General features: G+C 36.7%; 1 pseudogene; it reads left to right on the plus strand.

Moving 5' to 3' along the window:
• The first annotated feature begins 8,402 nt into the window (after nt 1-8,402).
• Nucleotides 8,403-8,843, plus strand: LOC122726596 (annotated as a pseudogene).
• The last annotated feature ends 12,819 nt before the right edge of the window (nt 8,844-21,662 follow it).

Below are 21,662 nucleotides of genomic sequence, written 5' to 3' on the forward strand. Positions count from 1 at the left end.
AAAATTGGAAATTAAGAGGATACACAACAACTAGGGAATGGCTAAACAGGTAGTGGCCTATGATTGTGAATACTCTTATGCTATAAGAAATGACAAGCAGGTTGCTTCCAGGAAAAAAAAAATCAAAACAAAACACTAGAAAGATTTACTTGAATTGATATAAAATGAAGTATGCAGAACCAGGAGCAATATTTTACAATGATCAGCTGTGAATAACTTAGTGAATTTAGCTAGTTAGTGAGTAACTTAGTTAACAAGATCCAAGACAATTCTGAAGGATATATAATGAAATATGCTATCTACCTCCAGAGAAAGAAATTATGGAATCTGAAGTCAGATTGAAGAATACTTTTTTAAACTTTTTTTTCTGTATTTTCTACATGACAAATATGGAAATATATTTTGCATGAGTGCACATGTATAATTGTTTTTCAAATTGTAAGCCTTTTTTTTTTTTTGGAGGGTAGTGAGGGTTAAGTGACTTGCCCAGGATCAGACAGCTAGTGTCAAGTGTCTGAGGCTGGATTTGAATTCAGGTCCTCCTGAATCCAAGGCCAGTGCTTTATCCACTGCACCACCTAGCTGCCCCCAAATTGTTGTCCTTTTTAAAGATTTTGGAGGGGAAGATATGGAGAATTTGGAACTCAAAACTGTAAAAAGAAAAAGTTAAAATTTGTTTTAACATGTAATTGGGGAAAATAAAATGTTATAAAACAAACATAAACAGCCAATTTTTTATCTGAGAACTTCTTTCCAAGACAATGAGGAAAACCTTCAGCAGACCTTAAGCAAAAGAAAGGTCATAAAAAAGCTATTTGGGAATCAAAGCATTATTAGCTACACCAAAGTAATGTTCATTCCATGCCACAAAGATTGTTTTCTGTCATTAAAGCCCAAGCCAACTTTTTCTTTTCATCAAGTGGTTCCTTACTAATGATAGAAAAGCAAGTATCTTTAATTAAAAATGGAAAGTCAAGACAGGTGCCCTGGCAGGTAATAATTATGTTTGGTGAGCAATTCAACCTTGGAAATCTATTCATATCATCCCTTCAAGCTAATTCATCATTATTTTCAACTGTCAGAAGAAGATACTGCAACTCATTAATTAAACATTAACCTTATTCATGGGTCAAGCTTTAAAAAATTTCACAAATTTGTTCATTGGCAAGATATTTTCTACCCAGTAATTTAATAGGTTAATGATCAAAGTGTAGGTAAGAAATAATCAAAATGACAGCCTCTATGTATTTATGTCTATATCACCTTATTATTTGGTTCCTGTCCTTATTTGTAGAAGATTATCTATATTTGCGTAGCATCACATCTGAAAGTAAAGATTGGATTCCTAGGGTGTGTCCATGAGTCCCAAATTTTAGGGGTAATCTATGAGTCTGAAGTCCTAAATCTATGACATGAGGATCACTTCTATCAGTATGCTTCCATTATTAGCCAGTGGACAAAAGTAGCTCAAAGCAATGAAATTTGTTAAGATGACCAAGACCAGTAGCTACAAAACATTAGTCTATAAATATGGGGTAGATTCTTATATTAATAGACAAGATACCGATTAGAAGTGTAGTATTGTAAGCTTAAATTTCGTTTCGTCTAATAGGTTCAAGTGTGTTAAAATTCAGTAAGCAGTTTTAAGTCATACAATGCAATTAAAAGCTACTTTAATAAAATCACAAAATCCACAAATAATAAGGATATAACAAATAACTCCTCTTCCATAGTCAACAGATTAGGAACTTGAGGAAGTGAACTAAAGGCAAGTGGAACTCTAGAGAATACTTCTCAAACCATTACTACCACCAACCCTCTCCATCATTTTTTTTTCTGAAGGCCACTAAGCCAGACCCCTCTGACTCTAAAATGGAATACTCAGAGCCTAAGAATACAATCACATTACTAAAAACATGTTGAGTGCTCCCATCTCAGCTAAAAGCAACCTTCAAACAGTTTTAAAAGATAACCAACAAAGAGGTTCTGTAAGGTCTCAGAGGCCTTTTATTTAATGAATACACAAAGCCATCCTTATAAACACTTTGCTGACAGAGAACATAATAGCTGGGTTTCAGATGAATCCTACCTGATGATTAAGTTAACTCAAAATGCCTAGAATTGGGTTTGCTTCTTACTTCGTGAATTATAGCAGCCTTCAATTAGGTGGGGTTGAAGGAGTTAACTCAATCTTCCCTGTATCTGTATCCTAACATTCTGCCCATCAAGGAGACACAAGCAGAGAGCAGTGATAATGAAGCATACATATGGAAAATATCTATGGCCAAGACAACTACAAATCTCTCCTCCCCTGTCCCTCACCCCATGAAGCATGTCTGCTGAGCAGTTTGTTCAGCTGGCCTTCTAGGGTCAGCTCCTTTTCCCATAGTGACTTCCCAATAGCCAGGGTACTCACTTTGTTTCTTTATTTCTCTTCTATACCCATCTTTCTTTTTTATGTCAGAGGTTGCACTCCTGGAAGATTTTTCTAGACTCTCTATATCTGGAACTGTCTGGAGTATGTGACCCTGCTCTTTACACTATGCCTTGAAATCTTTCAACTGGTTTGCCAACTGATGAATGGGGGTGTCTCTTATTGAACAATTAATTCCATTGCTAGATTCCATGGTTAAAGGGTATAGGCCTTAGGAAGGTAGGTGAAAACCTTCAACCTTCCCTATTGCTTCTTTCTTTAATCGTCTTCATTTCTCAAATTTCCTAGCTGAATGTAAATCTATAGGATTTTAGCTATTGAAATCTAAAAGGTCATAGATACTTTTAAAAAAAAGGAAAAAAAAAAGCTCATCCATTGGTCAGACTACCTTTAATTCTGCCGGAGAAATGTGTTCACTTTTCATAAAGGGATCAGTGACTGTCAACACCTTTTTAAAAATATTAATAACATCATCTGTGATTACAAAGTCTATGATAACTGATTGGGGGTGGGGGTGGGAAGCAAATCTTTCCCTCCCTTCTCTTAGTTTCTCCTCATTTCCTATCTAATCTTTACCTGTTTCTTTCTGTGTCTTCTAATGTCTTAAGTCAGTGTGTAGATATGGTTAGTGACTTGCCTCTGCCTTATTATAGAAAACTCAAAGAATACCCCTTTCTGTCAGGCATGATCCCAAGAGTTTTATATAATTGCTCTCCAGTCCCCAATCAATAATTTGATTTATAATTATATTGTTATATAACTCAGTTATAACCTTCAAAACCCTGAAACTAGCCATATGTCAATAAGCTGATGGACCATAGTGCCCCAAAGCCATCTTTAAATCAGCCAGTCCTCTGCCTTCAAATATGTTCTCCCAGTACATTTATCAGAATGGTGATTTTCTTTCAGGTCCTTGAATCAATATCTCATCAAACATTTTTATCTGAGGATGTGTTTCTTCTTGAACCAATTTTTTTTTAATGTATGAGGTATTTTATTTTTTCCATTACATGTAAAGATAGTTCTCAACTTTTGTTTATACATGCTTTACAATTTCAGATTTTTCTCCCTCCCACCCCTCCCTACCCCCTCCCCTAGACAGCAGGTAATCTGATATAGGTTATATCTATATATCTCTATACGTATACTTATAGATATAGATATATAGATATACACACACACATATATATACACATAATAACATTAATCCTATTTCTGCATTAATCCTGTTACAAGAGATAGAATAAGAGCAGTGATGCAAAACCTCAAAATAGAAAGAAAAAAAAACCAACAGCATCGAAAACAAAAGAAATAATATGGTTCAATCAGCATCTATACTCCACAGTTCTTTCTTTCTTGTTTTTTTCTTGGATTTGGAGATCCTCTTCTATCATGAGTTCCCTGGAACTCTTCTGTACCATTGCATTGGTGAGAAGAATATAGTCCATCACAGTAGGTCAACACTCAATGTTGATGATACTGTGTACAATGTTCTTCTGGTTCTGCTCATCTCACTCATCATCAGCTCACGTAAGACCCTCCAGGTTTCTCTGAACTCTTCCTGCTCATCATTTCTTACAGCACAATAGTATTCCATTGTATTCATATACCACAACTTGTCCAGCCATTCCCCAATTGATGGGCACCCCCTCAACTTCCAATTCCTTGCTACCACATAAAGAGCAGCTATAAATATTTTTGTACATGTGGGTCCCTTTCCCCCTTCCATGATTTCTTTGGGCAAAAGACCTAAAAGTGGGATTGCTGGGTCAAAGGGTATGCACAGCTTTATCGCCCTTTGGGCATAATTCCAAATTGTTCTCCAGAATGGTTGGATCAGCTCACAGCTCCACCAACAATGCATTAGTGTTCCAATTTTCCCACAGCCTCTCCAACATTTATTATCTTCCTTTTTTGTCATTTTAGCCAATCTGATAGGTGTCAGGTGGTACCTCAGAGTTGTTTTAATTTGCATCTCTCTAATCATTAGAGATTTAGAGTTCTTGAACCAATTTAATCAATTTCATTACAAAAAAAAAACCCAATCATTTTGTTGTTCCTTTCAGCAAGCAAAATGTCCACTTATAAAAGGACAGTCAGTACCTTACACTCGGCCCCCAGTAAATATCTACAATTTATTCCCAGAAATGTTAAATCTGGATGAAGATGGCAGAATGTTATCTTACTCTTGTGGTGGTACTTATGATGATCATGGCACCCTCCCTTTGATACTTGGAACTCTTGTTCTGCTTTCTAAGAGCTGTGCCTTTTTTGATACCCAACCACTCATTCCTTCATTGTTCCAATTTGAAATAGATTTTATTCTCCAAGACAACAATTGCATTTCTACTTATTTATAGCACTTTAAAAATACAATATTGTTTATTTTTCTCTCTGCAAACATTCAAGTACTCAGAATACTTAGGTGTTACTTTTAAACTACCACTGCCTTGGTTACAAATTTGAGTCCTTCAATTTTTGGAAAGCTGTGTGGAATGCACTTTTTTCTGTTGTGTTTAGTCAACCATTTCAATGGTGGGTCCAGAAGAAACACTTCCAAATGAGATTGTTCCACTATCTAGAAACCCACCCAGCATGCCTGTTGGCATTTCCCCTGCACTCTGGTATAGCTTAGTAAAAGCAGACTGGCAAAACTTCTCCAATTCATTCTACTTATATTCAAATTCTTCCTTCTTAACAGATTCTTTATCAAGCCAATTGATTATATTTTACATTTGTGAAGAGCCTTCCTTTTGTCTTCAACGTCAATTTTGCCTTAGAATTCTTTATCTAGTGTTGCCTTCATGTTGAAAACATAAGAGTCAAGTAACTTGTTGCAAAACACCTGATATCTCTGCTCATATTCAGTCTTATATTTCTCAGCTTCCTGGACTGTATGCTCCATGTCTGCTATGTTCGGATGGCCTTTGTCATTAATGATAATGACTGTATTCTCTTTGCCATGCTCTTATCAACAGAAGATACACTGAGAATGCCATTTGCATCAGTGTCAAATGTGACTTCAAGTTCAAACCTGCCAAGCAGATTCTGTCCTTTTGTCATTGCTTTCTCACCTTACTCGACCAAGCTAGTTGTCTGAGTAAGCAGTAAAGATATGTGCCAGCTTTGTAGGAATGATTATATTGGGACAGCTACGTGGCACAATGGATAGAGCACGAGCCCTGGATTCAGGAGGACCTGAGTTCAAATCCAGCCTGACACTTCACACTTACTAGCTGTGTGACCCCGGCCAAGTCACTTAACCCCAATTGCCTCACCAAAAAAAAAAAAAAAAAAGGAATGATTATATTGTGTTTGGTCAGAACTATTATAAATCCACCAACAGTTTCAATACTAAGCAAAAAGGAATGATACATAAAAGCAGCAATTCTTGAATATTAATCTTCACTCAAGATGGCAGTCTAGGCATCTATATACCATATGCAATATTTAATCAAGATTGCTATGCTTTTTTAAGATATTTTTATTTATTTCATTATTTTCCAATTGCATATACAATTTTAACATCTAATTTTTTAAAAAAAATTTGAATTCCAAGGTCTCTTCCTCCCACTCCTACACAACCCCTTGTTCAGGAAAGAAATAAGATATGGATTATGCATATGAATCCATTGATTTTTTCATATTAGTGATGTTGCAAAGGAACACAGACAGAAAAGAAAAAATAAAGTTAAAAAATATAATTCAATTGGTACTCAAAGTTCATCAGGTCTCACTCTCTGATGATATATAGGAGTTTTCATCATTAGTCCTTTGGTAATATCGTGCATGATTGTTTTGAACAAAGTAGCAAAATCTTTCATAGTTGATAATCCCTACATTATTGGCTGTCACCGTGTACAATGTTTTCCTAATTCTGCTCATTTCATTTTGCATGACTTCAGATAAGTTTTCCCAGTTTTTTTTCAAAACCTGTTTGCTCATCATTTCTTATAGCACAATAGCATCACATCACAACCACATGCCACAACTTGTTCATCCATCTACCAAGTGATGGGCATACCATCAACTTCCAATTCTTTGCCATCACAAAAAAGAGCTGCTATAAATATTTTTCAGAAATAGGTCCTTTTTTTTTCTTTTTCTTCTATCTCTTTGCAGTACAGACCTAGTAATAGTATTGATGGATCAAAGAGTATGCAAATTTTATGGCCTTCTGTGTGTAGTTCTAAATTCTTCTTCAGAATGGTTGGACTAATTCACAACTCCACCAACAGTGTGTCAGTGTCCCAATTTTTTCACATCCCCTCCAGAATTTGTCATTTTCCTTTTCTGTCATGTTAGCCAATCTGATAGATGTGAAGAGATATCTCAGAGTTGTTTTGATTTTCATTTGTCTAGTCAATAGTGATTTAAAGCAGTTTTATGTGAGTATTGATAGCACTGATTTCTTCTTCTGAAAACTGCCTGTTCATATTTTTTGACCATTTACCAGCAGGGCAATGGTTATTTTTATATATATATATAAATTTTGCTCAGTTCCCTATATAATTAAGAAATAAGGTCTTTATCAGACAAATGTGCTGTCCCCCTCCCCCCAGTTCCCCCCCCCCTTTCTAATTTTGGCTGCATTGGTTTTCTTTGTGCAAAACCTTTTTAAATCTCATATAATCCAAATTATAAATTTTATTTTCTGTGATCCTCTATCTCTTTTTTGGTCATAAACTCCCACCTTATGCAACTTACTAATGAAATCACCCTTTATGTCTGAACTATACACCCTTTTTTTTTTTTTTTGTAAGTGAGGCTGTTGGGGTTAAGTGACTTGCCAAGGGTTGAGAATAGTCTATTTTTAAAAATAAAACTAGTTCCTCATTTTACATATTAGTTCAATGGATTTTTTTCTTTCAATTTCATTCATCACTTTCTTGATCTTCAGGATTTCTATTTTTGTTTTTAATTGGGGATTTTTTATTTATTCTCTTTCTATTTTTTTTTTAGTTGCCATCCCTTTTCATTGATAGGCTTTTTCTCTTTTCTTGATGTATGTATTTAGATATATAATTTTTCCTTTACATTCAGAGACATCTGGGGTAGCTGAGGAGTGCAGTGGATAGCACACCATCCTTGGAGTCATGAGGTCCTGAGTTCGAATTTGGCTTCAGACACTTACTAGCTATGTGGCTCTGGGGAAGTCATTTAGTGTTGATTACTTCTGAAAGACAGAAAGAAAGAGAAAGGGAAAGACAAAGAAGGAGAGCCAGAGAGAGGAAGGAAGGAAGGAAGGAAAGAAGGAAGGAAGGAAGGAAGGAAAGAAGGAAGGAAGGAAGGAAGGAAGGAAGGAAGGAAGGAAGGAAGGAAGGAAGGAAGGAAGGAAGGAAGGAAGGAAGGAAGGAAGGAAGGAAGGAAGGAAAAAAATGTAGATATATATCCCCTCCAAATGTTCATATGGAATATTTGTGCCCAACTTGTGGTAAAGCATTCTAAAGCCATATTGGTCTAAGCAACCACTGTTGTACACACTGTATCTTGATTCCAACATAGTGACATCATTTTGGTGCTTTTTGAGAACAAAGGACAACAACCAATCCATCATGAGTGAATTCATCCCATTCACAATCACAGTTATAATTATTAACAGTGTATTTCCCCCCGTTCTCCTTTTTCCCTGTTTATCCTTCTCTTTCTCATTTTATTCTGTTCCTCCTCTGAGATCTCTTTTGCTTCTGACCACTACCTTTCTTTATCTGCCTTACCTATTCTTATTCCCTTTTTTTCTTATCCCCTTCCCCTCCTACTTCCCTGTGGGATACGAGAGATCACATGAAAAACTGTGCGTGTGTGTGTGTGTGTGTGTGTGTGTGTGTGTGTGTGTGTGTGTGTACACATACAGATACTCTTACATAAATATACATACATACTACTTAGATGAGAGTAGGGGGGAGGAACTCCGGCGGCCATCTACACGTGCCTGGTACACTCGCGTGCCTCCCTGGGCCTGGGCCCCATGGCTCCTCCCTGGAGGAAGCACAAAGTGGGCTTGACGGCGGACAGGGAAGCCGAGAAGCCGGAGAAGCTGGCCCAGGGCGGCGATGCAGGCGCGGGAGAGACCAGCGTGGTCATCTAGCCGAAGCTGACGCAAGTACTCGGCGGAGGCCGTGGGCCAAGCGCTGCGCCTCGCCCGCCTGGGGCTGCCAGTGCTACTGAACCCCGGCAAGCCCCGCCGGAGCAGCTTTGAGGAGACGCCGCAGCGCCCGATTGCAGCTGAGTGGAGCTCTGGAGCGGGATCAAGAAGGCCCACCCCGCCCCCAAACTGAAATTCCCTGAGCCCGGGCAGGTGGTGGAAGAGCTTAAGAAGCAGTGGGTCTGAGCGACGCCCGCGCAGGACGCGCCGTGACGAGCTGTCCGTCCCCAGTGACCTTAGCATCCATGACGGAGCACAACCAAACCTCGCAATTGTGTCCCTGAAGCTGTGGATCCTTCGTCAGGGAGGGGCGGCGGGGGCGGGGCGGGCCGGCCTGGCCTTGTCGAGTTGTTAAAAAAAAAAGTTTTCGGTATAGAAAAAAAAAAAGAAAAAGAAAAGAAGTCTTCCACTTTGGAGGTCGACTAGGTGGCACAGTGGATAAATCACTGGCCCTGGATTCAGGAGACCTTGACTTCAAATCCGGACTCAGACACTTGACATTACATTGACTAACTGTGTGACCCTGGACAAGTCACTTTTTTGCCCCGCCAAAAAAAAAAGAAAGTCTACTTCATTCGGTATTCAATTTTTCCCTTGAAGGATTATACACAGTTTTCCTAGGTAGGTTATTAGTTGTAGTCCTAGATTTTTGCCTTCAGGAATGTCATACTCTTAGGCCTCCACTTCTGTAAGCCAGAGGTTACTAAATCTTCTGTGATCTTGACCTGTGGCAACATAACATGTGAATAGTTTCTTTCTGGAATTTGACCAAAATATCCTTGAGAATTTTCATTTTGTGGTCTCTTTCATGTGTTAATTGGTGAATTCTTTTAACTTATGTTTAACCTTCTGTTTCAAGGATTTTGGGACAGTTTTCCTGGATAATTTTTTGAAACATGATGTTTATATACTTTCTTTGATCATGATTTTCTGGTAGTCCATTAATTCTTCAATTATCTCTCCTTGATCTATTTTCCAGGTCATTTGTTTTTCTCAATAAGAAATTTCTCATTTTCTTCTAACTTTTTCTTTCTTCTGATTTTGTTTCATTGTTTCTTGATATTTCATAGTTTTGTTAGATTTTGGGTGCCCGATTCTAATTTTTAAAGAATCATTTTCTTTAGTCAACTTTTCTACTTTTTTTCCATTTGCCGAATTCTGCTTTTTAAGGTCGTTTTTTTTCCAGTATTTTTGTGAACCTTTTACTGTACTGTTAATTGTTTATCATAATTTTCTTCCTTGGCTCTCATTCTTTATGCAATTTTTCCTCTTCCACTCCAATTTGTTTTTTTTTTAATATATTTTTTTTTCCAGAAATTCATGTTGGGCTTGCATTCAATTTCTATTTCTTTTTTCCCTTTTGAGGTTTTGCTTGTCTTGACTTCATTGTTTTCTTCTGACTTTGTGTCTTGATCCTCTTTGTCATCATAGTATATTTTAATGCTCAGGTTCTTTTTTTTTTGTCATTTGCTCATTTTCAAAAGCTTATTTCTTGATTTCTAAATATATGTTATGTTGGACTGTGTTCCTGGAATAAGAGGGAGGGGCATTGTTCCAAGCTTTGATCTAGGAACAGGTCTGGTCATTGCCCTCCCAGTCTCTTCTTTGCTCCTTACTCAAGTTCTGCTTTTCCCTTGCAACTTAAAGATCTCTCTGCCCTGACACTGTAACCTGGAACTTGGTAATGAGTGACTGAGCTGTCAAATGGCAGCTCACCTGTTGTGTTATGAGCATAGGGGTCTACTGTTTCTCCTGTTGAGCAGGTGTTCATTTCCTTTACCATTTTCAGTCATTGGATTGCTCTCTGCTTTTGCTGCCACTGCAGCCCAGCGGCCCCCACCCCAGTGTCTACAAACTTCTGTTTCTATCTTCCTAAGGTATTCTGGGTTTTCAAAACAACCTACTATGATTCAAATTATTTTAGAGAGGTTTTGTTGGGAAAACTTGGTAATAACGCTGGTTTCACTCAGTAAATGCTTGGTTCTCCCTCTACAGGAACACAATGACAAGTGAAAACCTTGATTTCCCTATCTTTAAAATGAAGGCAATGACCTAGATGGTCTCTGACGTTCCTTCTAACTCTAAAATTTCCATACAATGTGTATGCTACATACATGTTTATATATATATATATATATATACATACACACAGTTTTATGCTCTACACACATATTATATTATAATATATTTTATATATCATATATATATATATATATATATATATATATATATCTTATACACACACAATATCATGCTGCTAAATTGGATATTCTTTTGTTATCTACTAATGTGGTGAAAGTGGTTCTATTCAATAGGAATATAGCAAAAATCCATGAAGAAATGAGTACAATTATGATAAAAGCCTTAAAGTTTACAGGTTCCAACATTTTTCCCCTTAACCAGTTCTTCCTTTTGACTTCCCTGTTTTTGTCCATGGTATTCACATTCACTCAGTCACCTTGACTGAAAATTTGTAATTACTTTGCATTCTCTCTTATATCTGAAACCTAACAAGTTTCCAAGAACTACAAAGTCAGCCTTCCCAATTTCTCATTGCCATACAATCTTCTCTATTTTCACAATTCCCACCCTAATTTAGGTCCTTATATATAATACTAACTGCAGGTGTCCCTGTCTCACACCCTGATCCCATCCATTCTTCCTTAGACTTTAATTATATTTATGGACAACACTAACTATGTCATTCTTCTTATTCAAAATCCTTCAGTGATTCCTTATCCCTTACTAAATTAAGTCCAGACTCCTTTGTCTGATATCCAATACTATCCATAATATAGTATCACCAACCACCTTTTCTATGTTTATCTGAATAATACTGCCTACTTTCAGATACTTTATACAATAACTAAACCTGACTGATATTCTAGGAACACACACACACACACACACACACTTGCATCCAATATTTTCTGCCTCTATTCCTTGCCTGAAATCATTCCCTACTGATCTCTTAATATCTACTTCAAATGACATCTCATCCATAAGAAATCCCTTGATCCCCCCAATCAGAGAAGATTTTTTCTTTCTTATAAGTTACCTAGTAGTTTGTGTCCCTTGTACTTATTTTCTTCTTTATGTTGTAATTATATATTTATGCATTTGATCTCTTCTGTTATTAATTAGGCTATCAAAATGCACTTATTAAGTATCTACTATGTAGCAGTTACCAGGCTGTTAGAATGTAAGTTCCTTTAAGGGAGGGATTACTCAGGGTACAATGTCCTAAACTTAGTTTATTTGTAATAAATGTCTTTTGAACTGTTATTAGAAACTCATCATCATCATAATAGTTTTCTCAGAATAAAATGACAGCTTCACAAATAGTGATTCGACATCATAGCAAAATTGATTTTGTATGGACATGTTTGTTATTTTGGCACCAATACAAGAAACAATCCTTCTAGAAACTTGATATATTATTAAGCCTTTCATTCCAGTAAAAAACAATACTGAAATAAACCTGGTAACTAGAAATCATAATGCTGTTATTTGGTACCAAACATTTTTTTAAATTTACTGAATAATAGATGAAGGAGAAATAAAGAGACTGGTAGATAAAACATTTATCAAGTGGTTACTATGTGCCAGAGAGTGTGTTATGCACTGGGGATACCAACACAAGCAAGCAGGATATTTCTTCCCCTCAAGATCTTATATTCTAATAAAAGAAAGTAATGCATAAAGGGGATTTGGGACATGGATAATGGAAGATGAATGTAAGGGCACAAGAAAGCAAAGATGGCAGGGTAAAACGAGTCTGAAGAGAAAGTCCAGTTGTGAATCATTTGGAGTGTGGCTCCTAAAACAGTTGTCCCAAGGAGGAGGTCACCTACTGGGAGAGGAGATCTTCAGGATAAAGGCTAAATAAAGGAGGTAAGGCTACAGGCTAGCATATGGAGAATAAACCTGCAATGTGAGTACAGGTATAAATAAGGTGAAGAATGACTGAGGATCTTCCTAAAAATATAGCTCAATGGAAGGAGTAAAGAGAGGTGGATTTCAGGAAGAAGGATTATCCACTGTCTAATATGGAAGTTGGGTAAAATGAAGAAAGGAAATTCAAAAAGACTAATGATGTGTTTTTCCCCCAGTGATTTTTAGTTTCCAAAGAACAGTCACATTTCTTTTTGTTGGTTTAGGGCTTAATCAGAAGTCATACTTAGTAGTGGGTTGGTTTGAATGGATGGAACTAGGTCAGGGGGTTAATTATGGAATGTCTACATATGAGATAAAGATAAAAGCAGATGGAGCCTGTGATCAGAGTTAAAATAATGTAGACTACTCATTGGAAAGCAAGAAGGAGAAGCAGGAATAAAACATATAATCATAAGGCAAGTGAGATTATAAATAAAATGTTTTAATAAATGAATGGAAAATGAAATATTTGGGAGAAAGGTGACTGGAGTGGTGGTTAAGTGCTACAGAATGTTGCTTTTATATGACAGAGGGATTGGTAACAATATTTTCTTTTTGGAAATATTAAAATAAAGCATATTTTAAATATGTGGTGTAGCAATTTGCAATGGAAAGCCATCCTATATTATTTTTAGTTAATAAAGGATATTTTAATCATCTAGTTTGATATTTTCCTATGACAGGACATTATTGTAAATGTCATTGACTGTCATCATGTGACATAGTAGATACAGATGTAAACTCAAAACCAGGAAGACTTGTGGTCAATTTCTACTTCTTACACATTCTGGTATGAGATGTGGAGCAAATCACTTTTCTTCCCCACTCCTCGATGGCCCTATTCTGAGTCAGTCAGCTTGACGGTGAGCTTAAGGCTTAATTCTGGAGAAAGTATTGAGGGGGCAGCTAGGTGGCAGAATGGATAAAGCACAGGTCCTGGATTCAGAAGGATCTGAGTTCAAATCCAGCCTCAGACACTTGACACATACTGGCTGTGTGACACTGGGCAAGTCATTTAACCTCGTTGCCCCACCAAAAAAAAAAAAAAAGTATTGTAATAAGAATGGGACCTTTGCAGAAATCCAATAGCTGTGGAATATCCTCAGCTAGTCAGTCACTCAAAGTTCCCTGTACCCTTTCAGGGGCCTTCATTCCATGCCCAAGTCTTTATAATATCATTATTTTGTTAAGACAATGGCTTTATAGTTTCTTATCAGGTAATTTAGGAAAGCTCCCAATTTGTTAAGGGACTTCCCTGATTCAGATACTCTATATAAGTAGATGCAAAATAAATACACAATATTTGGATGCTTTTTTTATGGGGAAATAGCACTAGCAGATGGAGGATAATAGAAATGCTTCATATAGAAAGTCACATTTGAATTAAGCCTTGAAGGAAATTGAGGGATTCTGAGAGTTAGAGCTGAGGAATGAGTACTTTTTATAGGCAAAATGAACGGATGGTGAAAATTGCCATAGAATTAATTGAATTTGCTTCCATTGGTACAGAATCAGGGTATCCTTTTATCCCACTTCAAAGAAATCACAACCCATTGGATGGGTCTCAGATTTTATCATGAAAGAGTATCATTTTGTCTTCTGGAATGAGCCTAGCATTTCCTTAGTGACCAGAGAGCAAGATTCCTGTGTTGAAGCAAAAGAACATACATGGGCTAAGAGGATCTGAAGAGTGATTTTGATAAAATATGTACTACAAAAGCATAGTCTGAGATGTCAGTAGATCTGTAATTTGTAAAGAAAAGACCTAAAATACAATGTTTTTCCTCCTTTTCTACCCCGTTCCTCTATCCAACCTCTATTGAATAGTGAAATTGATTTAAAGATCCTACATGTCCATGTTATATTCAACCTCATTGACCACTTATCTTGGGACAAGTGAAACTGGTGGAGGGAAACTGTACATAACAGAACAGTCATTGCATTCATAAGCCTGCAGCAAAGTGCCCTTTGTCTTTAATAGAGATTGAACTTGCTGGTCTAGCTTCCATCTACCCATTTGGCAAGTCTAAACCAGAAGGTTATTTAAAGTTATATTATGAAAATAGTTGATTTAATAAAGAAAAGAACATTCATATAACCCTTTAAGATTAACGAAAGTTTTTCGTAAACATAATTATCTCATTTGATCCTCACAACTACCCAATGTTGATATCATTACTCCCATTTCACAAAAAAAGAAACTGAGGCTTAGGCAAGTTAAGTGGCTTCCTTAGTGTTGAATACTAGTAAGTGTCTGAGACAGGATTAAAACTCAGTTTCCTAATTTCAAATCCAACTCTATGCATTGTGCCACCTAGTTGCCTCAATTATCTTATAATTGGGATGAATTATATTCAAAATGGGATGAAACAGTGCTTGGGATAACAGTACAAATAGGAGTTTAGCCTGTATTCTCTTTGATGTAATTTGAGAAATCAAGAAATAGCAAAATTCTGGGTTTTTAATATATGTAATAACTTAGTAAATTCCTGTTGTACCATTCTTGACTGGCATCTGTCTGTATTTTATGGTGTGCTCATTTCATAAGAGCAATAATAACTAAATTTTATAGAGCACTTTAAAGCTTTTCAGGAAATTTTAGATATATTCTCTGACTGGAACCTCATATTTCATTGAAATAGAAACTACAGGTACCTTAATCCCTATTCTACACATGAGGTTTTTTTTTTTTTTCTGAAATCCATCTGTTCATTTCTTATAACACAATAGTATTACATTCATATACCACAACTTCTTTAGTCATTCCCCAAATGATATGTATCCCCCCAATGTCTCATTCTTTGCCACCACAAAAAAGAGGCTATATTTTGGTACAGGTAGGTTCTTTATCACCACCCTTTTTATCTATTGAAGTTATTTCAAACAGGTTTTGAAACCTCTGAAGAATTCTGAGGGGATTATGGGAGCTAGAGGTTTCTTAGGATCCTCTCCAGAAATACGGTAAGCCCACTATGTTTATGCTTGTGATATTGTGTGGAAGAAACTTCTGGGTCAAAAGAAAGGGTAATTCATGGAAGAGAACTATGGAAGAAAAGAAACAATAGATGAATATAGGATCCTTTTTTATATCTTGTTCATTTAAAAAATTCAATGATACTGTAATTCTGATTTTGGTTATCTTAAATTTGAAATTATCTATATTCCATAGAAAAATAGGATATAAGATACAGGTTTTCCTGATTTTTAAAAATTCTTTACAATGGCTTTGTTTTTAAGTAATGGTTTTCATTTTTATATCAAACTCATTTATGAAAATATCCCTTCCCACTCTTATACTCAGTGTTCATTATTTAACGAAGTATAAAACAGAAATAAGTAAAAGCAATTCATACATTCAACACTGTGTCTGACATAATATTGAATATTATATATCTATAATATCTTAACCCCACCCACATCTCTCCAATGAAAAGAGGGAGACATATTTCTTAAACTCCTTCATGTGACTAAATGTGGCTATTATGCTTTTAGGGTTCAGTTTTATTTAATGATCTTTATACATTGTTATAGTCACTTTGTATGGTGTTCTTTTGCCTTGTTTTCTTAAATGTGAATAAGTTCAAATATCTTCCCATATTTCTCTGAATTCTTCGTATTCCTATGATAATATTTCATCATATTCCTATGCCATATTTCTCTAAGCCATTCTCTACATGATAGGCATAAATTCTGTTTCCAATTCTGTACTACCACAGAAGCATTCCAATTAAGATATTGGTATATATAGGATCATTCTTTCTGTATTTGATTCCTTCATCATCTTTTGACTGGCAAAAAAGTATCAGAGTCAAAGCATATGTAAATATAAATCAATATTTTTTAACTAATAATACCATTGTACTTTCTAGAACCTCTTCCAATTATTTTGGGAACAATCTCTTTATGGCCATTGACCACTCATCAACTGGGGAAAAACTTTTAACTTACGCACTCTTGTTTCTTTCCATATATGTGTGCATATATAATTTACATGGATCCACAATATACAATCTTAAAGTTGCACTTGAACTTCTGAGATTCTTTATATGTGTGTATTTGTATATCATACATATACCTACAAATCTATATCATTTTTTGTCTGAAATCCAATATGCACATATGCATGTATATAAGTGTATATACATATATACACATATATGTGTGTGTGTGAATGTGTGTGTTTGTATTAGGTTGTAGGCCTTTATCTTTGGTATTTGATACAAAGACTACTCACGCTCTCCAATCCATAGTTTCCGATTTTATACTAAAAGCATTAATTTGTTCATGAAAATTATTTTTTTATTTGTAGTTTAACTTTAAAAGAAGGAAATAAAATGGTAGACTTTACTGTGGTTATCCGAAGAATCCCCCCTCCCCCTTCTGCATCTGCATGTTAGCATTTGGCCTTATTTTTAAAATAAACCAAACAAAAACACCCAGATGCTCACACCATATATTTGGAGTATAAATAAAAACTGGGTTAGGAGAATTTCAAGTAATGAATGGATAAGATTAGATTTATTTAGAAATTTTCTAGGTAGTTTTCTGAATCATTGGATAAAATTGTATATAAGGTGTAGAGATAAGGCTGGGCAGGACTCAAAATGAAAAAAGAGCCTCAAGGGATACCATGACACATTTAGAGAAAGCTAGAAAATTTGGCAGCTTATTATAAAATACAAAAAGAAAATAGAATACACAGTGTCCTGATGGGACCCTGGGGCCCACAATTAAAGGAAATATTCTGAAACCCCAGGGAGAACATTGTTCAAATTCAACTAAATATGACTTTTTTTAAAAGGGAAATTATATATTTGATTTTCTCTGGAGAAGAGTGTAGTCTCCCTAAACATACTTGTTAAAATTCATTAATTTAAGGGCTAGCATGGATATAGAATATCACTGACTAAAACAAAATAAAATATATGATATGAATAATAAGTTTATTGGTAATTGTTTTTGTTATTACTATTCAACTCATAACTCTATAATTACTCAATAATAATAATTATTATTACTCTTTAGGACTACCTGCAGGAAGATATATAGTTTTTCCAATTTGAAGATGAGATTATTGTGGTATAAATTAATCAAGGTCTTAAATAGCATATTTATTGAGGAGGGGGCAGAGTCAAGATGGTGGAGGAAAGGCAGTGAGCTCCCAAAATCATGACATGATTGCTCTAAAAAACATCCTAATAGTGCCATAGGAAAATGCCCAGAGCAGCAAAACTCACAGAACAATGTGCTGAAATCATCTTTTAACCAAGAACAGCTTAGAAGGTCAGAAGGAGAGAGCTGCTGTGCTGATACAGGAGTTGAGCCCAAACCCACAGTCACCCTGACACAGATCCAGTCTCAGGAAGTCCTCACCAGAGAAGGAGACCCCCAGAGCCTCTGAATCAGCTGAAGCACCAGTGTCGTCTGGAACTAAGCTCACAGTCTGGTGAGTGGGCTGAGCCCTGGGCAGGGAGGAGACTACAGGGGTCTATGCTGGTGCTAAGGCAGAACTTGGATTTTACACCCCTGCTGAGAACCAGGGGGTAGGCTCGAGTAGCAGGGGCCTAGGTGGGGGAGGGGCACAGGCTCATCAGAGCTAACAACCACAACACACAAAGCTGGTTGATTAGCAAGTTGGTCTGGGGTCATCTAAGGACCAGGAAACAGGCCAGGAGAGTGAAGAACCTGCTCCTCCCTTAAATCATACCACCTGGGACTTCTTAAACTTGAGATACTACAGCCTGGAAACAGTGCCCCACTTTAAGGAGCTAAAAGTCTGATAAAAGAAAGGCAAGATGAGCCAACAGAGAAAGGTGAAGACTATAGAAAGTTTCTTCAGTAACAAGGAAGACCAAGGGGCACCCTCAGAGAAAGATGTCAACATTAGGGTCCCTATATCTAAAGCTTCTAAGAAAAATATGAATTGGTCTCAGGCCATAGAGGTGCTCAAGAAGGACTTTGAAGATAAAGTTAGAGAGGTACAGGAAAAAATGGAAAGAGAAATGAGGGTGATGCAGGAAAGGCATGAGAAAAAGTCAACAGCTTGAAAAGTCAAATTGGCCAAATGGAAAAGGAGGTACAAAAGCTCTCTGATGAAAATAATTGCCTAAGAATTGGGATTGAACAAATGGAAGCCAGTGACTTTATGAGAAACCAAGACACAATAAAGCAAATCCAAATGAATAAAAAAATAGAAGGCAATGTGAAATATCTTCTGGGAAAAACTGATGACCTGGAAAATAGGTCCAAGAGAGATAATTTGAAAATTATTGGTCTACCTGAAAACCATGATCAAGGAAAGAGCTTAGACACCATCTTCCAAGATATTCTCAGGGAAAATTGCCCTAAAATTCTAGAAGAAGAAGCTAAAATAGAAATTGAAAGAATCCACCAATCACCTCCAGAAAGAGCTCCCAAAAGGAAAACTCCTAGGAATATTATAGCCAAATTCCAGAGCTCTCAAGTCAAGGAGAAAATATTGCAAGCTACCAAAAAGAAAGAATTCAAGTACTGTGGAGCCTCAGTCAGGATAGCACAAAATCTAGCAGCTTCTACATTAAAGGACCGGAGGGCATGGAATATGATATTCCAAAGGGCAAAGGAAATCAGATTACAACCAAGAATCACCTACCCAGCAAAACTCAGCATATTCATTCAGTGGAAAAAATGGGACTTTAGTGAAAAAGATTTTCAGATATTTGTGATGAAAAGACCTGAACTGAATGGCAAATTTGTCTTTCAAATACAAGACCCTACAGAAGCATAAAAAAAAAATTGGAGCTGGGGGACATACCTGGGGTCGTACAGTGGGCAACTATCTTATGTCTGAGGCCGGGTTTTGGTTGGGATCCCCCTGGGTCCAGGGGTGATGATTTGTCCACTGTGTCTCTTAGCTAGATGATAACATCTTTAGGGTTAAATTGAGGGGTAAAGGTAATTCACTGGGGGAGGGGGAAGGGCAGAAGTGAAATCCTACATGAAAGTAACAGGAAAAGATTTGGCTCAAGGAGGGAACAATATACACAATCAATTGGGTGAAGTAATCTCTCTAACCCTGCTGGAAAGTAGGAGGGGAAGGGGATAAAGATAGAGGGGCAAGAGAAGGAAGGGTAGAGTGGGGGAAGGGGACAGACAGAAGCAAATCCCTTTTTTTTTTTTTTTTTGCAGGGCAATGGGGGTTAAGTGACTTGCCCAAGGTCACACAGCTAGTAAGTGTCAAGTGTCTGAGGCCAGATTTGAACTCAGGTACTCCTGAGTTCAGGGCCAGTGCTTTATCCACTGTGCCACCTAGCCGCCCCAGCAAATCCCTTTTGAAGAGTGATAGGATGAAAGAAGATGGATAATGGAATAATCATGGGGAAGGGAATATGGTAGAAGGGAAACAGTTAACAATCGTAATCATAGAAAAGAGAAAAGGGGGGAAAATTGTATAAAAAATATTTATAGCAAATCTTGGTGGAGGCTAAGAATTGAGAATCGAGGGAATATCCATCAATTGAGGAATGATACAAAAATCTATGCTATATGATTGTAGTGGAATGGTCTTGTGCTACAGGAAATGACAAACAGGATGATCCCCAAAAAACCTGGAAAGACTAATGAACATCGATGTATAGTGAAGTGAGCAGAGCTGGGAGGACATTGTGTGTAGTGACAGCAGTATTGTTCAATGGGCAATTGTGAATGACTTGACTACTCTCAGAAGTGCAATGATCCAAAACAATCCGAAGGAACTAATGAGGAAGATTACTATGCACCCCTATAGAAAGAACTGATAAAAAGAACACTTGTGGATTGTACATATATAACCTGGTTCTGATCTTGTGGAGGGGGGAGGAAAGGGAGGAAGAAAAATTTGGAACTCTAAATCTTTTGGGAATGAATGTTGAAAACTACCCTTACATGTAACTGGAAAATGAAATAAATATTTATTGCTAAAAAAAATAGCATATTTATCAACTTTTTTATAGGATTAGGGATTTGTGATTGGAAAGTTGGTATCTAGTCCAATATTTTACCAATGACTTCACTGAGAATCAGAGGAGTTAAATGACTTACCCAAAGTCACAATAGTGGAAGCAGCAGAGTTGAAATTCAAGTTCAGGTCTTTAGATATGGAATTCAGGAATCATTCTAATACCCATTGCTCTTCATACTGTCTCCTTTGTTAATGTGGTAGTCACTAGACTCTATTGGAAGGAGTATGGGATCATCAGTGAACATGCATTCAAATCCCAATCTGCTCCTTATCACTATGTAGTGTAATGATTGGAATGATGCCACCTCCTGGAGACCTACTGTAGAAAAGCTCCGCTATGAGGAGAAGGTCTCTGAGGGCAAGCCATGTGGTCAAGGTCCTTAGCATCAGGAAGTGATGTTTGCTTGTGGGTACTGTCTATCAAGGCTACCAGCCAATCAACTTGAGGAGCCTCCCATTTCTGGGAGTGGGACATGAAATAGGAAGTGGATGCTGGCAGAGGGGTTCTGTCTCTTTTTGGTTCGACTTTGCCATGGTGGGTTGGATGATAGGGTCTCTTAGAATAGTTAGATTTTTACCTTTCTCTCTGATCCTAATGCTCTTTGATAAATACTGAAACATTTAAAGACTCTTGGTAAAGCTTATAATTTATTGGCAACCGCTCATTGAATATTTTAGACAGAATAGCTAAAATTTTAGCCTTAACAGTAGCCTTAGACAAATGATTTAACTGCCCCTCAGTTTCTTCATATATAAAGTGATGGAGTTAGAATCAATGATTTCTTAAGGTAATTTCCAGTCCCAAATCTATGATCATATATGTATTCTTTCTTCCATTCAATATGTATTGAGCTTCTACAATTAGCAAGATGCTAGAATATGTTCTATAAGCAATGCTAGAAGATCTCTGACTGAAATAATCTTATGATTTAATGGGGAAGAATTAGAGTAGAATTAGACTAGAACCCACATCACTAAAATCTAAGAAGTGTAACGAATTAATTGTGATTTGAAGTTTCCATAACCCCATCTTTGCTTCATCATGCATGGTCAGACCAAAAAGATGCAACCTTTAAAACCTAAGAGAAGATGGGTGTGTCCTTTAAAAGATTATGGAAAAAACAACACAAAAAAACATTTGTTGAGTCAAAGTATCAAACTAAGTACCT

Source organism: Dromiciops gliroides, chromosome 4, assembly GCF_019393635.1.
Source record: "Dromiciops gliroides isolate mDroGli1 chromosome 4, mDroGli1.pri, whole genome shotgun sequence".
Classification (NCBI taxonomy): Eukaryota; Metazoa; Chordata; class Mammalia; order Microbiotheria; family Microbiotheriidae; genus Dromiciops; species Dromiciops gliroides.